This window comes from Triturus cristatus, chromosome 11, assembly GCF_964204655.1.
Source record: "Triturus cristatus chromosome 11, aTriCri1.1, whole genome shotgun sequence".
Classification (NCBI taxonomy): Eukaryota; Metazoa; Chordata; class Amphibia; order Caudata; family Salamandridae; genus Triturus; species Triturus cristatus.
In genome coordinates, this window is record NC_140594.1 from 1,017,272,877 (window position 1) to 1,017,293,180 (window position 20,304).

The following is a 20,304-nucleotide window of genomic DNA, read 5'->3' on the forward strand; positions in this document are numbered from 1 at the left end:
AGGAACTCGCTAAAAAGGTAGCCGGCCTCATGGAGCTCTCTTTGGATACACTCAACAGCCTTACCCCACTGGAGAAATGTGAGCCCTGAAAAAGAGGCTAGGGGCTTGATGTACAAAGTGTATTAATGGTTGCAAACCCCAGATTCAGTAAATCTGAGGGTTTGCGACTTTGAAAACACTTTTTTGTAGTGTACTAAATGCAATGAACGGTTCAGAAAAAGTAGTTACATGGTTTAAGTAAACATTATGGAATCAGTATTTAAAAGGGGCTTGTAAAGGGTGTGCCTTCAAAATAAATAATCAATAAATTATGTATTAATGTTTAGCGACCCAAATTCCATTGATAAAACCTTCATATTTTGTCAGCAATTCAAAATTGACGGTAAGCTCTTCACAAACTGGACAGGGAGCCAGGGGGCCCTTTACCCTTTGAGAAAGGTAGCAAACATATTTTTAGGAGTAGGATTTGGACCATGGGAAAACTGCTTTTGACCAAAAAAGGTTTATTTAACTTTAATTTATTTTTAAACACGTCTTGTTGTCTTTTTTAGGAAAATGGGCGGCACATAAGAAAAAAGGTTGCCTTATTTAAAAGCAATCACAGACGTGATGGTCTTCTGGCCTCAACAGACTGCCATACCTGTGGCTCTAGCGAATTGTAGTGGTCACAATTTCAGACCTGCCTCATGCATATTAATGAGGTAAGTTGAATTGCAACCTACTACCAAATTTTGTGAACCAAACTTTCAGTACACAAGTCTGTTAGCAAAATTACTTTCCATTTGTAAAAAGTCAGTGTTCAATCAATTTGAGACTACCTTCTGCGCATGGGAAATTCATACATTAATCCTTTAATCTGAATATAGAAACCTTGGCTGTGCAAAGTTGCCGAAGTATCTGGCCAGTAAGGGGAATTCCCCAGGCAATTAACTCAAATTGTCCCAACACAACCATCAGCTTCACCTAGACCTCATACAACGCCTATCCAATGTCTTGAACCCCTCCTACGATACAGCCTGCTGCCTTGCACTGCTGAAGGAGATAGGTTTCCAGAAAAAAACTACCTTCCACAGTAAAAAATGTAAGTTGGTCGAACCTGGTTAGTATATGCGTGCTCCATTTAGGTTAGCATGAAATTGCAGCTATGTCCTTGTCTACTGCGACCAGTTGACCCGTATTGACACGCATACATTTTTGTCCTATTTTGTACTTAAAAATGTAAAAAAATCTATCTCTGTTTTCCACTATTGTATTTTTGTTAATGTGGTGTCATTGTGGTCCTTAAATTATTCTTTATCTTTATAAATTAGAAGTGGATTTTTATTGCGTTCTGCTTAACAGTTTTTTTACTTGTAAATGCTTTATACATTTTCTTAAATTATGCCTGTTTGCTCTGTGCCACAGCAACCAGAATTTGAGGGGTCAGGTTAAAATTACTAAATCCTTTAACAGAACCTAATACGATTGTAACCTTATTGCTTGCAGGCAGCTACATCCACCCCAAGTAATAATTCAGTTTCTCACAATCTTTATTATCATCTATAACATAGGCTCCTCAACCTATGTACTGCATTTGATATTTCTGTTGACCCTATCTCACTTGCCTCTCTCAATCTGGTACACAACTTCAGCTTAGCCTTTGACTGATTTTACTCCTGCTTCTTTGCCCATTCTTTAGTATGGGATTCCAATTTATCCACACTAATTTCTCTATGGGTTGGTGTGCCTAAATGCTCAGGTCTGTGTCCTGTACATTTGTGTTACTGCACCACCTACCTTGGTGATATGAACTTCTTTCCCTAACCATTTATTGCCTAAAGTCACCCAAATTCTCTGCTTTGGCACATCCTCCCATCCTTCAATCAAAAAATAACTGGCTGTCTAAGGAGGCTCTATCGAACGTCATGTTGAAGTCATCCAAAACTGAGATTTTTGCATTTTCTCTCCTTAACTGCACCTTCTCCCTTAGTCAGATCTATCAACTTGCTTTCTGACTCTCTGACTTTTGCCTTGTCGTCCGGAAATCTTGACATTTTGTACAATGTCTAAATGATCTTCAATCTTTTATTACCACAGCCATAGTTATGCACTACCAATCCCTAAAAGTATGAAAGATACTTCACATTCTATTTAACAAAAAGGAAACACTGATCAACTCAAAGAACTCAGTAAACTTGAATATTGCGACAATACTTGTATGCTCCAACAATACTCTTTTGTTTCACTGGACAAAGTTCTTGACCTCCCTACAAGAATCTTATACCATCTTCCAAAATGCACACCCACCTCACTGTCATCACCGACCTGAAAAAACAAACGTAGGCCTGGGTGGAGTTTGTGCTATGCAGAGTTCTGCAAGTGGTGGAGTGCGTTACGTCATGTCATTCACGCTGATTTTTAGCACCAGGTGTTTGTCCCATTCTGTAAAATCAGCACGAATGGCACTATGCGCAGGGAAATATGGTGCTGCTTCTATCTGCTGCTCAAGTAGATGTTCTACTCCAGCTGCAGCTTCCTCAAAACGAATTGAAGATTTCTCAACGCGACTAGTAGCGACCATTCGCGAGCGCCAGCATTGAGAAATATCACCGGGAGGTGGTAGTAAGATTTTCCATGCTCGCACTTGCCAACTTAATGTTGGTCAGCACAAGTGAGGAAAAAGCTCCGCTGAGTTTTTCAGAGCTCCACGTGCTACGCAGAGCACTGAGTGGGAAAAACTCTGCAAACTCAACAAGTGGAGTGGAATTTCATGCCCAGGCCTAAACAAAAGCCCTCTAGAAAGGATTAGGCATTATCTATCACATACCACAGGATTTCTATTCACACTACATTTCCAATTATCCTCTCACCAGCAACCACAGATCTTCTGGTCAAAACCTCAGAGTGCAAACCAAAATCTCCATGCACTACATCGAGGCTCCATTTCTTTTACCTAGGTTTCCCTTCTACTGCAATCCGGTTCTAGCTGACATCAGAGCTTGCACCTCATTTCTGGACTTTAAAGCATCTGAAACTAAAAACTAATTTTTCAAAAATAAGGAAAAAAAAAAAAAAAAAAAAATGAAACTAAAAACTAAATGTTTTGCAACCTTGCAATTTGTTCTCTTTTGTAAGTATGCATATTATTTCCTATACATATTATAAAAATTAGATATGTTTGTTAAATGCCTGTCATCGCTATTTACTCTCCCACAACATCGCCTTTGATATTCATAAAGTCTAATCTGTTTGAGACATTTGCATGTTTCCATTGTACCTTTAAAACTTTGTAAGCTTGCATACTGTTGCATCTGGATAGTGGGAAAGACTTGCTCCATGATCTCCCAGACTACACACTATAAAGGCCATACGACGTGCAGCAGCACAACTCATCAGAGCTTTAAAAAAAATTAGCACATCAACCCCATACTGATGGAGCCCAAATGACTCTTATTGCTGGCTCAAACTATCTTCAAAACCAGCTGCATCACCTACAAAACCAGCATGTCTAGATACCCTGCCAGTCTTGTTGACAAGCTCACCACATCTGGTGACTCTTGGCAGACCCTCTGAAAGGACTCCATCAGACTGGCAATTAAGAGATGCAAAGAAATAAGGAAAACATTTAAAAGGTTTTTCCATTTGTTCTCACCTTGGATCTGGAACAACTCCCAACACTTCTGGGATTTAGAAAGTAGATAAATACATAGCACTTTAAAGAACACTGCATCGCAATGAAGTAACACCTCAACTTCACTCTCAAACCCTAGCTCCCTCTACAATCGTGTGTTCACTTTATCTTTGCCTTGTGCTTTTTAAATCTGAATATTGTATATCTTCTTTTATTGTGTATGCTTTTATGATTCACTTTGTGATTTTGAATAAAGCTTATTTTCGAGTAAGGTGGTACTATGAAACTGTTTGCAGTAAGGCACACAGGAACTGCTGTACTATCCATAGAGTTTCCTCTGGGAAATTTTACCCTATCAGTTAGGAAGTGGCCAGGAGTCAACCCCACCCACAAGCTATTGCTATGCAAGACTCCTTCTTCAGAAAACTAATTGACCAGCAACACAACAGAAGAAAGTCTGCACCATTCTGTATGAGAACTGTAAAAAAAACTGAGGGGCTGAACCTGCTCCCATTTGAATCCAGGATTAGGGGTAGAACGAATGATTCATTCCACCCATGGAATTGGCTGAATTTGGTAACTTCCTGTTACTCTTGCAATACAGAGTTCCAGCCTAATTTTTCCAATCAATGCATGGTGGAATTTCTTTCCAGCAAGGCTCCAGAAATGCAAGCTGGCGAGTAAGATCTGGTGCCCCTAGCATGATTTTCGAATGCTGGCAGTTGTGGGCCAATGCGAGTGGTTCAGTCAGTGGGCTGCTTTTCTAGTAGATTTGCTGCTGCTGAGTAGATATTCTACTCGAGCGGATGCAACATCAGCTCAAATGGCCATGCACTCTTGTGCGCCCCATGGTGCTCTTCGAAGTGATTTTTTAGCGCTGCTCTTGTTACCTGCATGACATGCATATTTCCTGCCTGTTGACTCAACTCCACATAACCTCACAGAGTTTTTGTGTAACTCTGCAGATTTCCACCCACCCTATCCATTACAAAGAAGTGGACTACAAGGGAAACTTGGCAGATTTACAGTGTAAGCAACAGGGCCACAAAAAGCTGTAAGTGGCCTTTTCCTGAAGAGCCCAGCTGACCAATACCAGATGGACCTGACCTGGACCCTGCTAGGACCTCTGCTGTAGTGAGCCGTGACTCCCAAGTACTGTTACTAAAGTCATGAACTCTTGGCTATGTTTAACTGGACTACTAATATTCCTCGAAACTGAGGACTTATATTTCTTTTGGACTTGAAAGCTTCAGGAAGACCATGACAAACCTGCCAAGCTCATTTCCCCCAAAACACATTGCTGCTGAGGTGAAGAAATAGGTTCCCCGGTAAGAGTCTCTCCTCAGGAGCAAATCAGTTCAGGAGGAACTCGCTAAAAAGGTAGCCGGCCTCATGGAGCTCTCTTCGGATACACTCAACAGCCTTACCCCACTGGAGAATTGTGAGCCCTGAATAAGAGGCTAGGGGCTTGATGTACAAAGTGTATTAATGGATGCAAACCCCAGATTCAGTAAATCTGAGGGTTTGCGACTTTGAAAACACTTTTTTGTAGTGTCCTAAATGCAATGAACGGTTCAGAAAAAGTAGTTACATGGGATAAGTAAACATTATGGAATCAGTATTTAAAAGGGGCTTGTAAAGGGTGTGCCTTCAAAATAAATAATCAATAAATTATGTATTAATGTTTAGCGACCCAAATTCCATTGATAAAACATTCATATTTTGTCAGCAATTCAAAATTGACGGTAAGCTCTTCACAAACTGGACAGGGAGCCAGGGGGCCCTTTACCCTTTGAGAAAGGTAGCAAACATATTTTTAGGAGTAGGATTTGGACCATGGGAAAACTGCTTTTGACCAAAAAAGGTTTATTTAACTTCAATTTATTTTTAAACACGTCTTGTTGTCTTTTTAGGAAAATGGGCGGCACATAAGAAAAAAGGTTGCCTTATTTAAAAGCAATCACAGACCTGATGGTCTTCTGGCCTCAACAGACTACCATACCTGTAGCGAATTGTAGTGGTCACAATTTCAGACCTGCCTCATGCATATTAATGAGGTAAGTTGAATTGCGACCTACTACCAAATTTTGTGAACCAAACTTTCTGTACACAGGTCTGTTAGCAAAATTACTTTCCATTTGTAAAAAGACAGTGTTCAATCAATTTGAGACTACCTTCTGCGCATGGGAAATTCATACCTTAATCCTTTAATCTGAATATAGAAACCTTGGCTGTGCAAAGTTGCCGAAGTATCTGGCCAGTAAGGGAAATTTCCCAGGCACTTAATACAAATTGTCCCAACACAACCAACAGCTTCACATAGACCTCATACAACGCCTATCCAATGTCATGAACCCCTCCTAGGATTCAGCCTGCTGCCTTGCACTGCTGAAGGAGATAGGTTTCCAGAAAAAAACTAGGTTCCACAGTAAAAGATTTAAGTTGGTCGAACCTGGTTAGTATATGCGTGCTACATTTAGGTTAGCATGAAATTGAAGCTAAGTCCTGGTCTACTGTGACCATTTGACCCGTATTGGCACGCATTAATTTTTGTCCTATTTTTTACATTAAAATGTAAAAAAATCTATGTCTGTTTTCCACTATTGTATTTTTGTTACTGTGGTGTCATTGTGGTCTTTAAATCATTCTTTATCTTTATAAATTAAATTAGAAGTGGATTTTTATTGCGTCCTGCTTATCAGTTTTGGTACTTGTAAATGCTCTATACATTTTCTTAAATTATGCCTGTTTGATCCGTGCCACAGCAACCAGAATTTGAGGGGTCAGGTTAAAATTACTAAAACCTTTAACAGGACCTAATACGATAGTGACCTTATTGCTAGCAGGCGGCTACATCCACCCCAAGTAATAATTCAGTTTCTCACACTCATCATTATCATCTATAACATAGGCTCCTCAACCTATGTACTGCATTTGATATTTCTGTTGACCCTACCTCACTTGACTCTCTCAATCTGCTACACATCTTCAGCTTAGCATTTGACTGATTTTACTCCTGCTTCTTTGCCCATTATTTAGTATGGGATTCCAAGTTATCCACACTAATTTCTCCATGGGTTGGTGTGCCTAAATGCTCAGGTCTGTGTCCTGTACATTTGTGTTTATGCACCACCTACCTTGGTGATATGAACTTCTTTCCCTAACCATTTATTGCCTAAAGTAACCCAAATTCTCTTCTTTGGCACATCCTCCCATCCTTCAATCAAAAAATAACTGTCTGTCTAAGGAGGCTCTATCGAACGTCATGTTGAAGTCATCCAAAACTGAGATTTTTGCATTTTCTCTACTTAACTGCACTTTCTCCCTTAGTCAGCTCTATCAACTTGCTTTCAGACTCTCTGACTTTTGCCTTGTTGTCCAGAAATCTTGACATTTTGTACAATGTTTAAATGATCTTCAATCTTTTATTGCCATAGTTATGCACTACCAATCCCTAAACGTATGAAAGATACTTCATATTCTATTTAACAATAAGGAAACACTGATCAACTCAAAGAACTCAGTAAACTTGAATATTGCGACAATACTTGTATGCTCCAACAATACTCTTTTGTTCCACTGGACAAAGTTCTTGACCTCACTACAAGAATCGTATACCATTTTCCAAAATGCACACCCACCTCACTGTCATCATCACCGAGCTGAAAAAACAAATGTAGGCCTGGGTGGAGCTTTTGCTACGCAGAGTTCCGCAAGTGGTGGAGTGCATTACTTCATGTCATTCACGCTGATTTTTAGCACCAGGTGTTTGTCCCATTCTGTAAAATCAGCACGAATGGCACTATGCGCAGGGAAATATGGTGCTGCTTCTATCTGCTGCTCAAGTAGATGTTCTTCTCCAGCTGCAGCTTCCTCAAAACGAATTGAAGATTTCTCAACGCGACTAGTAGCGACCATTCGCGAGCGCCAGCATTGAGAAATATCACCGGGAGGTGGTAGTAAGATTTTCCATGCTCGCACTTGCCAACTTAATGTTGGTGAGCACAATTGAGGAAAAAGCTCCGCTGAGTTTTTCAGAGCTCCACGTGCTACGCAGAGCACTGAGTGGGAAAAACTCTGCAAACTCAACAAGTGGAGTGGAATTTCATGCCCAGGCCTAAACAAAAGCCCTCTAGAAAGGATTAGGCATTATCTATCACATACCACAGGATTTCGATTCACACTACATTTCCAATTATCTTCTCACCAGGAACCACAGATCTTCTGGTCAAAACCTCAGAGTGCAAACCAAAATCTCCATGCACTACATCGAGGCTCCATTTCTTTTACCTAGGTTTCCCTTCTACTGCAATCCGGTTCTAGCTGACATCAGAGCTTGCACCTCATTTCTGGACTTTAAAGCATCTGAAACTAAAAACTAAATGTTTTGCAACCTTGCAATTTGTTCTCTTTTGTAAGTATGCATATTATTTCCTATACATATTATAAAAATTAGATATGTTTGTTAAATGCCTGTCATCGCTATTTACTCTCCCACAACATCGCCTTTGATATTCATAAAGTCTAATCTGTTTGAGACATTTGCATGTTTCCATTGTACCTTTAAAACTTTGTAAGCTTGCATACTGTTGCATCTGGATAGTGGGAAAGACTTGCTCCATGATCTCCCAGACTACACACTATAAAGGCCATACGACGTGCAGCAGCACAACTCATCAGAGCTTTAAAAAAAATGAGCACTTCAACCCCATACTGATGGAGCCCAAATGACTCTTTTTGCTGGCTCAAACTATCTTCAAAACCAGCTGCATCACCTACAAAACCAGCATGTCTAGATACCCTGCCAGTCTTGTTGACAAGCTCACCACATCTGGTGACTCTTGGCAGACCCTCTGAAAGGACTCCATCAGACTGGCAATTAAGAGATGCAAAGAAATAAGGAAAACATTTAAAAGGTTTTTCCATTTGTTCTCACCTTGGATCTGGAACAACTCCCAACCCTTCTGGGATTTAGAAAGTAGATAAATACATAGCACTTTTAAGAACACTGCATCGCAAATGAAGTAACACCTCAACTTCACTCTCAAACCCTAGCTCCCTCTACAATCGTGTGTTCACTTTATCTTTGCCTTGTGCTTTGTACTATGATTCACTGCCTTTCAGCTAGGTTTGCTCCGTCTACATAGATACATACAACTACTACACATTTTCAGCAGCATGAGACAAGGTCAGCTCTTGTTACTGTAATCATCCCTAAAGGTTGGGATTTATCATAATTTCAAGACAAAGGCGTAACCCAGCAAAATTCAAACGAGAAAACTAAAAGTCATTGAAAAGAAGACATGGTAAAAGATCATGTCTCAAGAGATCAGAAGCAACTGTGTGAAGTGATACCTATGATTCAAATGGGTTGCAAATTATACAATTACACTGTGTGCAATGTTGTCCTCTGTAAGTAACACTAAGCCCACCAGACATTAAGAGAATAAAGTAGAAATTTTCAGGTAGACGTTATAGGCCTGAAAATAGATGACATAGAATATGTGATCTGCTGCAAAATAATTTGGGGCAGGAGGGGTCTCTGATTAAAAATAATTGTTCAAAGGAGAAAACATTATTACTATTGGGCAGTATATATGAGATATTTTAGGATGATAACAGTGAAAGGAATGCTGTGTTTGCCATCATGATTATGCCTCATACTCCAACTAAACTGTAGGGGGGTCACAAAGATCTGCCTAACTTTATGAACTGGTTGCACAAGATAAAATATATAAAGTTAAATCAAAATGAAGAAATGCTATGCATGAAGGACTGAATTGATGACCGCGCGAGCCCCTATAGGCGCCATTGCCGGTCCTGATGGTACGCTTGTCCACACCCAATGGGAAATTCACCAAGCATTCACGGCGTACTATACCTCGATGTACCGGTCAACTGGGAGGAGAAGAGAGTGTGACTTGGATGAATTTTTGGGCAGTGTAGTACTGCCTGTGGTGCCGGAGGAGCACCATGACCTCCTTGAGAGCCCCCCCACAGTGGAAGAGATAGGGGATGCTGTCTCCTCGCTGGCGACGGGTAGGGCGCCGGGGCCAGATGGACTCCCGGCGGAATACTATAAGGCCTACCGGGAGTCCCTGATACCAAAACTCCACAGCCTCTACTTAACAGCTCTGGAGAAAGGCATGCTACCGGAGTCGATGAAGGAGGCCTATCCGATTTCCCTACTTAAGCCGGGCCGCGATGCCACCCAGCTGGGGTCTTACCGCCCGCTCGCCCTGCTCAATACAGACTATAAAATCCTGGCGAAGATACTGGCGGAGAGGCTGGCGCCGGTGGTGCCTGCGCTGGTACACGGTGATCAAAACGGCTTCGTGCCCAAGCGCAGCACCTCTCTCAATTTGAGGCGGTTCTTTCGAGTCATGGCGGAGAGCACCCGCCTCTGGCCCCGGGCAGGATGTCTGATTTAAGACCTGGAGAAAGCCTTTGATAGCCTGGAATGGGGGTACCTGGTGACTACACTGTCGCGATTCGGGATGGGGCTCGGCTTTCTCCAGCTGGCGGCTCTTTTGTATAAGGGCCCGACGGTGAGAGTGCGTACTGGCCCGTATGTTTCGGAACCCATCAAGGTCGGACGCGGCACCAGGCAGGGCTGCCCGTTGTCGCCCCTCCTGTTTGCGCTCGCAATGGAGCCGTTGGCGGCGACGCTTCGTAGAGACTTGGCAGACGGCATTCCGCTGGGAGATGCGGTACACCAGGTATCCCTTTATGCGGATGACCTCCTAGTTTTTGTTGGAGATGTGTCTTCTATCTCTGCGGACCTGGAGCGTGTCTTGTCCACTTTTGAACAGCTCTCGGGACTCCGGGTGAATGCGGCCAAATCCTGCCTCTATGCATTTCGAGACGACACGCAGGATCCCGCTTACCAGCTTGGTGGGGTACGAGTGCAGTGGCAACCGGACACCTTTCGTTACTTGGGAGTCCAGATCTATTGCCGGCCAGAGGACCTGGTGGAGGGCAACCTGGGATGAGCCGTGACGGCGCTTCGGACTCAGATGGCGTTCTGGAGTACGCTAGCCCTGTCTGTCACTGGCCGAATAGCGCTGGTCAAGATGGTAGTGCTGCCCCGGTTGTTGTACTACTTTGCCAATCTGCCGTTGTATTTACCGGCGTCTTTCTTCGCAGGCCTCATGCGCTCCCTCCGGGGATTTTGTATGGGGAGCGGCACGCCACAGGGTTGCGCTGCCCAAGCTATGCCTTCCCGTTGGCCAGGGCGGGCTCGCAATGCCCCTTCTTGAACACTACTATTTGGCGGCGCAGTTGCAATAGGTGGCCCGGTGGCTTGCGGATAGGTGTCGGGAGGATACTGCAACGGCGGAGAGTCCTCCGATGGCAGTGGCGGAGCTTCTGCGGATCTTTCACCCGATGACGGGTGCTTCACGGCCAGCACCGGTGCTGTTAGCGGTGGCGTGCAAATGCTATCGCAGAAGCCTCCGGATCACCAGTGCCAGGATCCCTTATGCCCCAGCTATGCCCCTAGAGGGTTCCCCTTGTGGCCGGGACACACTAGGGGCCGCGGAACTGAGGGACTGGCATGCGGTGGATATCCACACGTTAGAAGATCTCTACCGTGAGGGAGAACTGTTGTCGTTCGCGACCCTTGCGGAAGAGATGGGGCTGGCGCAGGGCCAGTTCCTCCGCCATCGGGCCCTGGTGGAGATGCTCACAGGCCACTGGGGAGACCTACGGGAGGAGCCGGAACAACACTTGGTGATGCAATATCTCCATGTCTTGGGCCGAGGGGGGCACCTGATCAAGTGGTTTGCCGCGGCCTTACGCACACATGCTGTGCCGAGTCTGGGTGCACTACGCGAGAAATGGGAGGGAGACCTCGCCCGCCCCATGGCGGACAAAGAATGGGACAGGGTGTTACAAGGGCCGAGGAGGGTACCTAGAAACATGAGATTCCGCCAAATACAGTTCTTCGTCTTGCACAGAGCCTACCTAACGCCTGCTGCCATTAATAGGTATTTCCACCGTGTGGATGCCAGCTGCCCCCGTTGTGCGGAGGTTGATGCTGATCTGCTTCACATGCTGTGGGGCTGCCCGGAACTGCGTACATACTGGCAGACGATACACGGGATGCTCCGTAGGTGTACGGGACGGGAGATCCCCCCTGAGTGGCCTACCTACCTGTTGCACCTCTTTCATAGGTCGCCCCCGGTCAAGGTAGCATCTCGTTTTATAGATCTGGGGATCATAGTGGCGAAGCGCCTCATCACTAAACGCTGGAAGGCAGACGCTGCGCCACATGTGCGGGCGTGGCGCGGCTCTTTTCTAGTCTGGGCCAAGGCGGAGGAGGTGGCACTTCGGAGGGAGGAAACACTGGGCCTCCGGATGACACCGATCGCATCCCAATGGGGAGAGATGCTGCAGGTCCTGCTACAATCTGATGGGGTGACTCTGGCTGGGGACGAGGGTGAGCTGCAGGAACCGCGTTCGCTGCAGAGAGGTAATCTGATCTGACGGGGTGCCGCAGCGCTGGGGCTGGTTTGCTTGGATTCTGGCGTCCCTGCGTGTTGCAGCCCGGATGTTAATACACATGACATTCCTAGGGTGGGGGCCGGAGGAGGGACTCGACGGGAGGGGGGTTTGAGGGGGAAGGACGCCTAGAATTAAAACAGGAGAGCTGCTGTTGGATGTTGTTTTCGATGTTCTGTGGCAAGAAGGACAGTTCCCCGGTTGCAGTACGGGAGCACACAGCTGTTTGATTATTGATCAGGGGGTACACTAGACAGCATACGTCTTTGGCGAATAAGACGACGACTTGCTACTCTCAGCTAGCGCAGAGACTGCAACATCGCGGGTGATGATAGTTGTCCTTACAGACTCACGGGTTACACCTTTAGTCAGTACTGAATGCCCCTCAATTGATGTAAAGTGTTAAGATTATGTGTGATATGCTCTGAGTTCTTACCGTGCATTAGTTGTAATTATGCACTTTGCCATTCTGAACTACATTGTATGATTTTTTTTTTTTGCTGCAAAAATTTAAAACTCAATAAACAGATTTCTAAATAAAAAAATGAAGGACTGAATTGAAACAAAGGTGAAATAATGTGTTTTCCATGGGATATATATCTTTTTGATGACATTCATACATTTTAAGATAACTTTATTTCAATACTTCAGATCACAGAATATAGAATACCCAATTAAAAAGAAAACATGTGCTATGGCAACTAACTCAAGTTCACCTCCTTAACAACTGATGTGGTAGAGTCTCTAGCCTAAAATATTATTATATTTATCCATTTACTCAGCAACATTATATTTTCTGTAGGTCTTTATTTTGATATATGGCTCAAGGCATTGTTCTTGAGGGGCAGGATTTTTGTTAGTTTGTCCTGAAACATTGATGTACTTCTGGGAGGTATGGTACCCAAATTGTAATAGATATTTTAAGTAAAATATCATTACACTTAAAACTTATTGCCTAGCTATATATGATAATGATTAAGACATTATTTCTATCAGAGGATAATTTTGCTACATTAGGACATACAACTTCCTGGAGAGCAAACCTAATCTAGTTCCTCTGAGCATTGCTAATTTGTGACTGATATAAAAAAGAATTTCGAGTGAAGTGAGATTCACGTTTTCTTTGCAGGTTCAATGGGATAAACATCCCTACCCTATGTCCCATTTTTGTCTATCCAGTACATTTCAACAGTGGGAAAACATGTGTATCCTAAGTGAAACGCTCATAGAATAACCTTATTCTCTATGGGCCAGCATGGTAAAGGTACACCTCTGACTGATGAATTTAGGGTTGCAAATGCACCATTCTCAACATATGAATTACCTATATGACTCTGGCATAGGGGATGTACCTCAAACCTGCTTGGAATACTACATCTCTGCACAAGACCTTAAAAGTCATTTTCAGATCTTAGAGTACCTCATTTATCTCTCTGAGTATGCTCTTCGGTAAACACAACACATTTCCTTGAGTGCACCCACAGCAGGATGTTCTAGAATCAGTTTGACATGCTTCAAGATTGAAGAACCTGAAATGTGAATTTCTGCTAGGCGGCCAGTAAGACAATGGGTCCTTGATTGAGTTGGGTGAAAACCCTACTCAAGCAACAACCATAATCTTTATCAGCTTCTCGTAGCTTTGCACAAAAAAGGTCAGGTTTAAAATGTAGAGGCACTGTGTTAAGCATTTATTCAGCACGCAAACAGTAATAAAGTAAAAACACTATATAAGAATAATTCCACATCAATTTAGAGAAATAGAGAACATTTTAATAGATAAAATGACACAACAACAAATTAAATCCAATCAGTAGAACCATAGTTATGAATTGTTTAACCTTTTAGTGGAAAACAGGGCCTAAAAGATTAAAGTTCCAATCACAGATATCTGTCATGCCAGACTAGGGCAAAGTACAAAGTTAAGTCAAAACAAGATGGAGTGCAGTTTAGATACACTAGTTGGATTGGGTCCGGTCTCATCTTACTTTCAGACTTAAAACAATTTTTGAAGAAAAGGCCAGTAGAATGTAGAGTTCAGTGGGACACGGCAGCAGTCTGTGTCCGAGGACAAGTATTCGTCGCTGGAGATCGCTGGATGAGATCTCAGTGATGTCATCGACGATGATGTGGAAAGGTTCAGAGCGGGAACAGCTGGATTTCCAGTCCGAGTGTGTCATTGTCATCGATGGGGAGCGTGTTGCAGTTGAGCCCGATGACTTGGACAACTTTTTGGATTTTGAAAACCTCTAGCAGGACGAAGCTGTCAGCCATAACCTAAGAGGTATCCACGAGGCCAGATACCACTGCTTGGAGGTCCTGCTAAACAGGATTTTGCCACTGCGGAAAAGAACGTAGTGGGAGGAATTGCAAAGTCAGGCCAACTGGCTAAGCACCTTGGGCGGATAAGTTGGCAGGTATGTCCTGGTCTTCTGTCGGGTCTTCTGCCTCTTTTTGGTGAAAATATTTCTAAGTCCTAACTTTAAGGGTTGGGCAGGAGCAGCACCTCTAACATCATTAAGGGTCAAGGACGTGGGGGTGAACCACTTGCAAGGCTTAGACTCACTTCATTCGAGGCCAGATGCAGGATTTAGGGACTTGGTATGACCATATAGCTCTCACAGTTGACCGGCCAACTAGCCCTTTGGGTCATTCTGGTATTTCTGGGTTTAATGAGATGGTCCTCTCTCTTTTAGTAAGCGAGGCAGGCTTCAACAGTAGTGCAGTCATCTAAAGAACAGGGCAAGCCTCAAGCACCAGGGCAGTCTTCTTGTAGAAGCTGATTGATCCAGTACAAGGCATGCTACAAACAGCAGGGAAGCCCTCTTGAGTATGGGGTAGTCCTTCTGAAGTCTTCCACAGGTACAGGAATGTACTGAAGAGGTGGTTAAGGAGGTCCAATATTTATAGATGGTACCAGCCTTTAAAATTGGGGTGACATCTATCTTGCTTACCCCACAACTGATTTTTTGTAAAGTTCTTCCCTTACTCTGGCAAAGCTCCAAGAAGTCTGGTGTGGCAAAATACTAGTGTCAGGTTTGTTTGTGTGTGTGCTGGAGGCAGCCGTTTGAAATGTAAGTAGGGCAGGGAACAGCACTGCATCACTCATCCTGGCAGGATGGCCATCCCTTACAACACCTTGCCCCACTTTGTATTACTGTCTGCGAGGAATACAAGAAGGCCATTGGCCAAGCTATTCACAGTCATTTGACCCAGACCACAGGCTTAAGAAGAAAATGCCAACTTTTTAAAAGTGGAATTTTTAGAACTGTGACTTAAAATTCAACTTTACCAATAAATGTAAATGTTAAGTTACAATTGATGTGAGTGCAAACCTGACATACCTATGTGTTAATAATCAAAGGTTAGCACTTATTAAATGTAATAAGGAAACATAATGTTATCCAAGCGGAGAGATAGACCGTACAGTAATTTAAAAAGAATCTGCCGGGTTATTCACTACCAGGACATGAAAAACTTAAAAACACATATCCTACTTTTATGTACCCTGCCCTATGGGCTGTTTAGGGCCTGCCTTAGGGGTGACCTATATGATTTAAAAAGGAGGGTGTGAGCCTGGCACAAGGTACATTTTGCCAGGTGAAATTGGCAGGCTACAATTGCAAGCAAGCCTAAAACGTGTTTTAAAGTGCTGCTTAAGATGGTATCACAATGACTGCTGCTGGACTACTGGTAGCATTTACTTTACAGGCCATGTGTACATGAACTGCCATATATTAGGGACATATAGGTAAATTATATATGCTAATCAGCTTTAGCCAATAGTACGATGTTTTAAGGAGAGAGGACAAGCACTTTAGAACTGGTGAGCAGTGGTAAAGTGTACAGAGTCTTAGTGCCATCAAAAGTGAAAAATATGGAAAATAGTAGGAATAAAGGCAAAACTTTTGGGGGGAAACCACTCAAGGGCGACAGGTTTAACACTGCCACTGCAGAAATTGTAGTTCTCCTGAGTGTTGACGTAATCAACAATGGTTGCAGTCTTCCTCCCTCATTTGGGTTGTGGCCCAAACAAAGATAATTTCACTGAAGGTAAGCAAAAATCAACAATCCGAGTCCTATAAAAATCTTAAGAAAGACAAACACCAAACTCAAAGTCTGACATTAGATTCTTTACTTACTATTCATCTAAGAAAAATGTTCTCCAATAATCAAGGACAAGGGAGACAAACCTTTAAGAATATAATGGTTTGTCACATCTTAATACCATTGCAAGCTTAAATTCTGGCTTCTCTTGATAAAGGAGCAGTGCCAAAAAACGACCTTCCTCTGGAAATAAGTCACAAAGAGCAGCTGCCTTGTGATATACAACTTATTTGAGATGACTTAAACTACGTTCTTCCAGAGTCCAGAAAATGTGACTGACATTTACATTTCTATGCAAAACAAAATGGCAACATGAGCCTTTCCTAAAGTGTTTCCAATTGCAGGGAAAAGATGAGATAGAGGGCACTCCTAGAGTGACTAACAGGAAGATCAAAAAATTACAAAGAAGTACAAATATATCCATACCCTATGTGTACTTGTACGCACTCAAAGCATGTTATCCAATTCAAATCATCTTTTTTAGTGGTCTTTTTCGAGTAACATAATGTGTAATTAACACCATACCTAAGTCAGAAAATACTAAGGACTCTGAAAGCCCTCTTTTGGGTACACAGGCAAACCTTTTACATAGTGCTTCATGGTCTGTATAGTCCTCCGCCATAGATTAGCATATGCTTGTCAAGGATCATCCAAAACTTATTCTCATTTAAGTGTTTATTAACCATTATTCCCCTGGTAAACCTTATTTATATGGGAATTCAGGCCCTCGTTTTGATCGCCATGAAACCTCAGTAACATGGATTGGCAGATTCGTGGCCTTTGAGAAGTGCTGTAATTCACCGCAGTACAAATTACTTTATGTTAGCCGCCATGGCCATAAAAGTAGGAACATTGTATCAACATGCAATTTATAAAGAATTCGTATTTAATCATCAATAAAACAAATCCAGGGTTAAAATATAAAAAAAAATATGCAAACATTTTCTAAAAAGTTATCTGTTAATGAATACTTGTGTTAACAGTTTGTTTCAAGAAATATATAGAAAAAGTGTCTCTTCTATAGGAGGAAATGCCATTATGTCAAATAGTTTGTTAGAGGGGCCAAAGAGTGCAAAATCATAGTACATTCAAGTGCATTCAAGTGATGTGGTGATGTAAGGCTTTACTACGAATCACCCACATTGCTCCGAAAAACTTAGAGATGGAACTGACTAAGACAGGGCCAGGATCCCATCTGAGGATGCGTAAGGCCTCTTGATTGGTATGTATTCTGAGTAGTCTGCATGCCGATGTAAGCCAGGTGTGACGAGACGATACATAGCCTGGACAGACAAACAATACGTGGGAGATGCTCTCCTTTGAAAAATGGCAAATGGGACAAGTGTCACCTTTACCAACCCATCCGTAAGTAAACATCCTTTGTGGTAGAGAGCGTATGCAAAAATGAAAATATAATTTTCTGTGCAAAGGACAGTCACCAGATCAGAAATTGTTTCAAACCCCCTTACAGACTTGATGTCCAAGTATTCACTGGTCAATCTTGAGCTGACAGCTGTCTGTTAACTGCTGTAATTTAACTAACCCATTCTTTTTCCATGTAGACTAAGTAATAAATAGGGAAAATTGTTTATGAAAATCAGGCCTCAGTAAAGGAAAGGATTTTTGTGCTGGGCCTGAAAAGTCCACAGGTTATGTCTCATTTCAACCTCAATAAAGCAACCTGTGCTTAACCCTCTAGTAGCTTAGGGCAATGTTTAAAATATTGAAGCAGCACTTAAACAGTAATAAAGTGAAAACATAACACAATAAAACTCCAAAACTGACTTTGAGACATAGAGTGCCTTTAAATAAATAAAATGATACCTGAACGATAAAAATCCAGTCATCAGAACCGGAATTATTGAATTGTAAAGTTTTAAGTGAAAATAGCGCCAAGAAGCAGAAAGCACCTACTGTGATTATCTGGATGCACTGGCCTGGTACAAAGTCACAAGGTCAGGCAGATCACAATGGAGCTGGATTCAGGGACTAGTTTAGTCCTGCTCAGAGTAGTACCTTGTGTCCTTGATGCAAGGCTTCATGCCACTCGGTGTCGGTTCTAATGAGGAGCTGTGCAGGGCTGCAATGCGAAGTCCTGAGGTGAGTCGGGTCATGCTGTGTTGTTTCTGATCAGAAGCAGCAAGGCTGCAATGCAAGGACCTTCGTTGCATAGCATCATTCCAATGAGGCCACTGATCTGGAGCTGCAAGGTACTGTGATGCGAGGCCTGAATCGGGTTGCATTGTGTAACGCCAGATTTGATGGAGCCCAAAGTTAGGCAGGAAGGAGTACACTCCAATACCAACCAAGGGTCCAGACCCTAGAGGGAATCTCTTGGGAATCAGAACTCACTCCAGGCAGAGGCCAGCAGCATGGCTCATGCAGGTCCAGTTTCAGGTCCAGGTAGGTTCAGTGCAACAGGTCAGCTAGGCAGCTGGAGGGAAACTTCTGAAGCTTGTTGTGTTACTGTACTCAGACAACTGTCCCTCTGAGTCAATCTGGTTAGCATGGAATGAAGGCAAGCAGTTCTATTCTTCCTTCTCAGACAGCATGTCAGTCCTTCAAGCAGCAGGACAGTCTTCTGACAGGAGAGTAGTCCTTCTTATATAACTTCCACTTGTCCAAGAGTGATCTGAAGAATGGCTCTACAGGTCCAATATATATAACTGCTGGTGCCAGTCATTGTGGGGAGAGGGATTCCCTGTCCTAAACCCACATCTGGTTCTAGGAAGTTCTTCCCCTTCCCCTGCAAAAGCTTTTAAATTGTCTGGAGATAACAAAAAGGCAGGCAGGCAGCCCTGGTGTAAGATTACTTTGTCAGTGTGTGTGTGTGCAGGTCTGCAATGCCACTTGAAGAGCCACACAGAGCCATTTGAAGAGCAAGTAGGGCTGGATACAGTTCCTTTCCAGTCATCTTTCCAGGATGGCCTATCTTCTTCACACCTAGGCCCACTTTGTTTCTTTGTCTTGGAGGAATGCACAAACCCCAACAGCGGAGCTATTCATATTCATGTGAACCAGGACACTGACAGAATGCACGAATGGTTGGGACAAAAAAATGCCTACTTTTCAATAGTGGAATTTTCAGAATCGTGACTTAAAATCAACTTTACAATTAAATAGGATTTTAACTTACAATTCATTTGAGTATCAACAGCATATCCATAGCTGGTCCCAATCCAAAGTTAGCATTTATTAAATGCACTAAGGTAGCCCAGTGTTAGTCAATGGGAGAGACTGGCCTTACAAAAGTTAAAAACGACTTTAGGTGTTTTTCACTGCTAGTATTTGTAAAACTTGAGCACACTTGTCTCACTTTTTAAATACAATAAGCCCTGCCCTATGAGACTTTAGGGACTGCCTTGAGCTGATTTGTAAGTATTACAAATGAAGCCTTAGGTCTGGCAAAAGTTCTATTTTGCCATGCCAAAATGGCAGTTTAAAACTGCAATATAGGCTGAAGTGGCAGGCCTGAGACAAGTTTTAAAATGCATCCTTACTGGGTGGCACAAGTGATGCAGGCCCACTAATAGCATATAATTTACAGACCCTGGGTAAATTTAGAACCACCTACTAGGGATGTACAAGTAAATTAAATGTACCAATCAGGTAGAAGTCAATTGTACCATGTTTTAGGGAGAGAGCTAAAGCACTTTACCAGTGGTTTGCAGGAAAACATATACAGAGTCCTAATGCAAACACAAACAAGTCTGGTAGAGACCCTGCCAAAAAGGCCAGGTCTAACACAGGGGTTTCTCATTTCTATTTTCTGGTGCATGGTATATGTGTTTTAGACATAAAACATGTCATGTAAGCCTGAGAGGTTTATGAAGATTGAATTAGGTCTGATCACTAATAAATGTCTGATGCACCCTTTAGGATACCCTCCTTGAGAAGACCTCCTCCCACAGAAGAGCCTTCCTGGAACTGAAAAAAAGATTTTCAGTTGCTTGACAGAAGACTTCCTAGGTAACGGAACAACATGTATTCTCCTGTCCAAGTTAAAGTCCCCATCTCTCTTACCCAGAACTGGTAGTACTAGTTCCCTGAAACGAAGCCCAGGGCAACATTTGAACCCGTTGGCTAAG

The 20,304-nt window shown here is 42.9% G+C and overlaps 1 long non-coding RNA gene across 1 annotated transcript in view; it reads right to left on the reverse strand.

Annotated features, from left to right (window-relative positions):
• Nucleotides 1-20,304, reverse strand: part of LOC146785843 (uncharacterized) — a 240,640-nt gene that overhangs the window by 20,361 nt on the left and 199,975 nt on the right. The gene's annotated exons all lie outside the window — the stretch shown is intronic.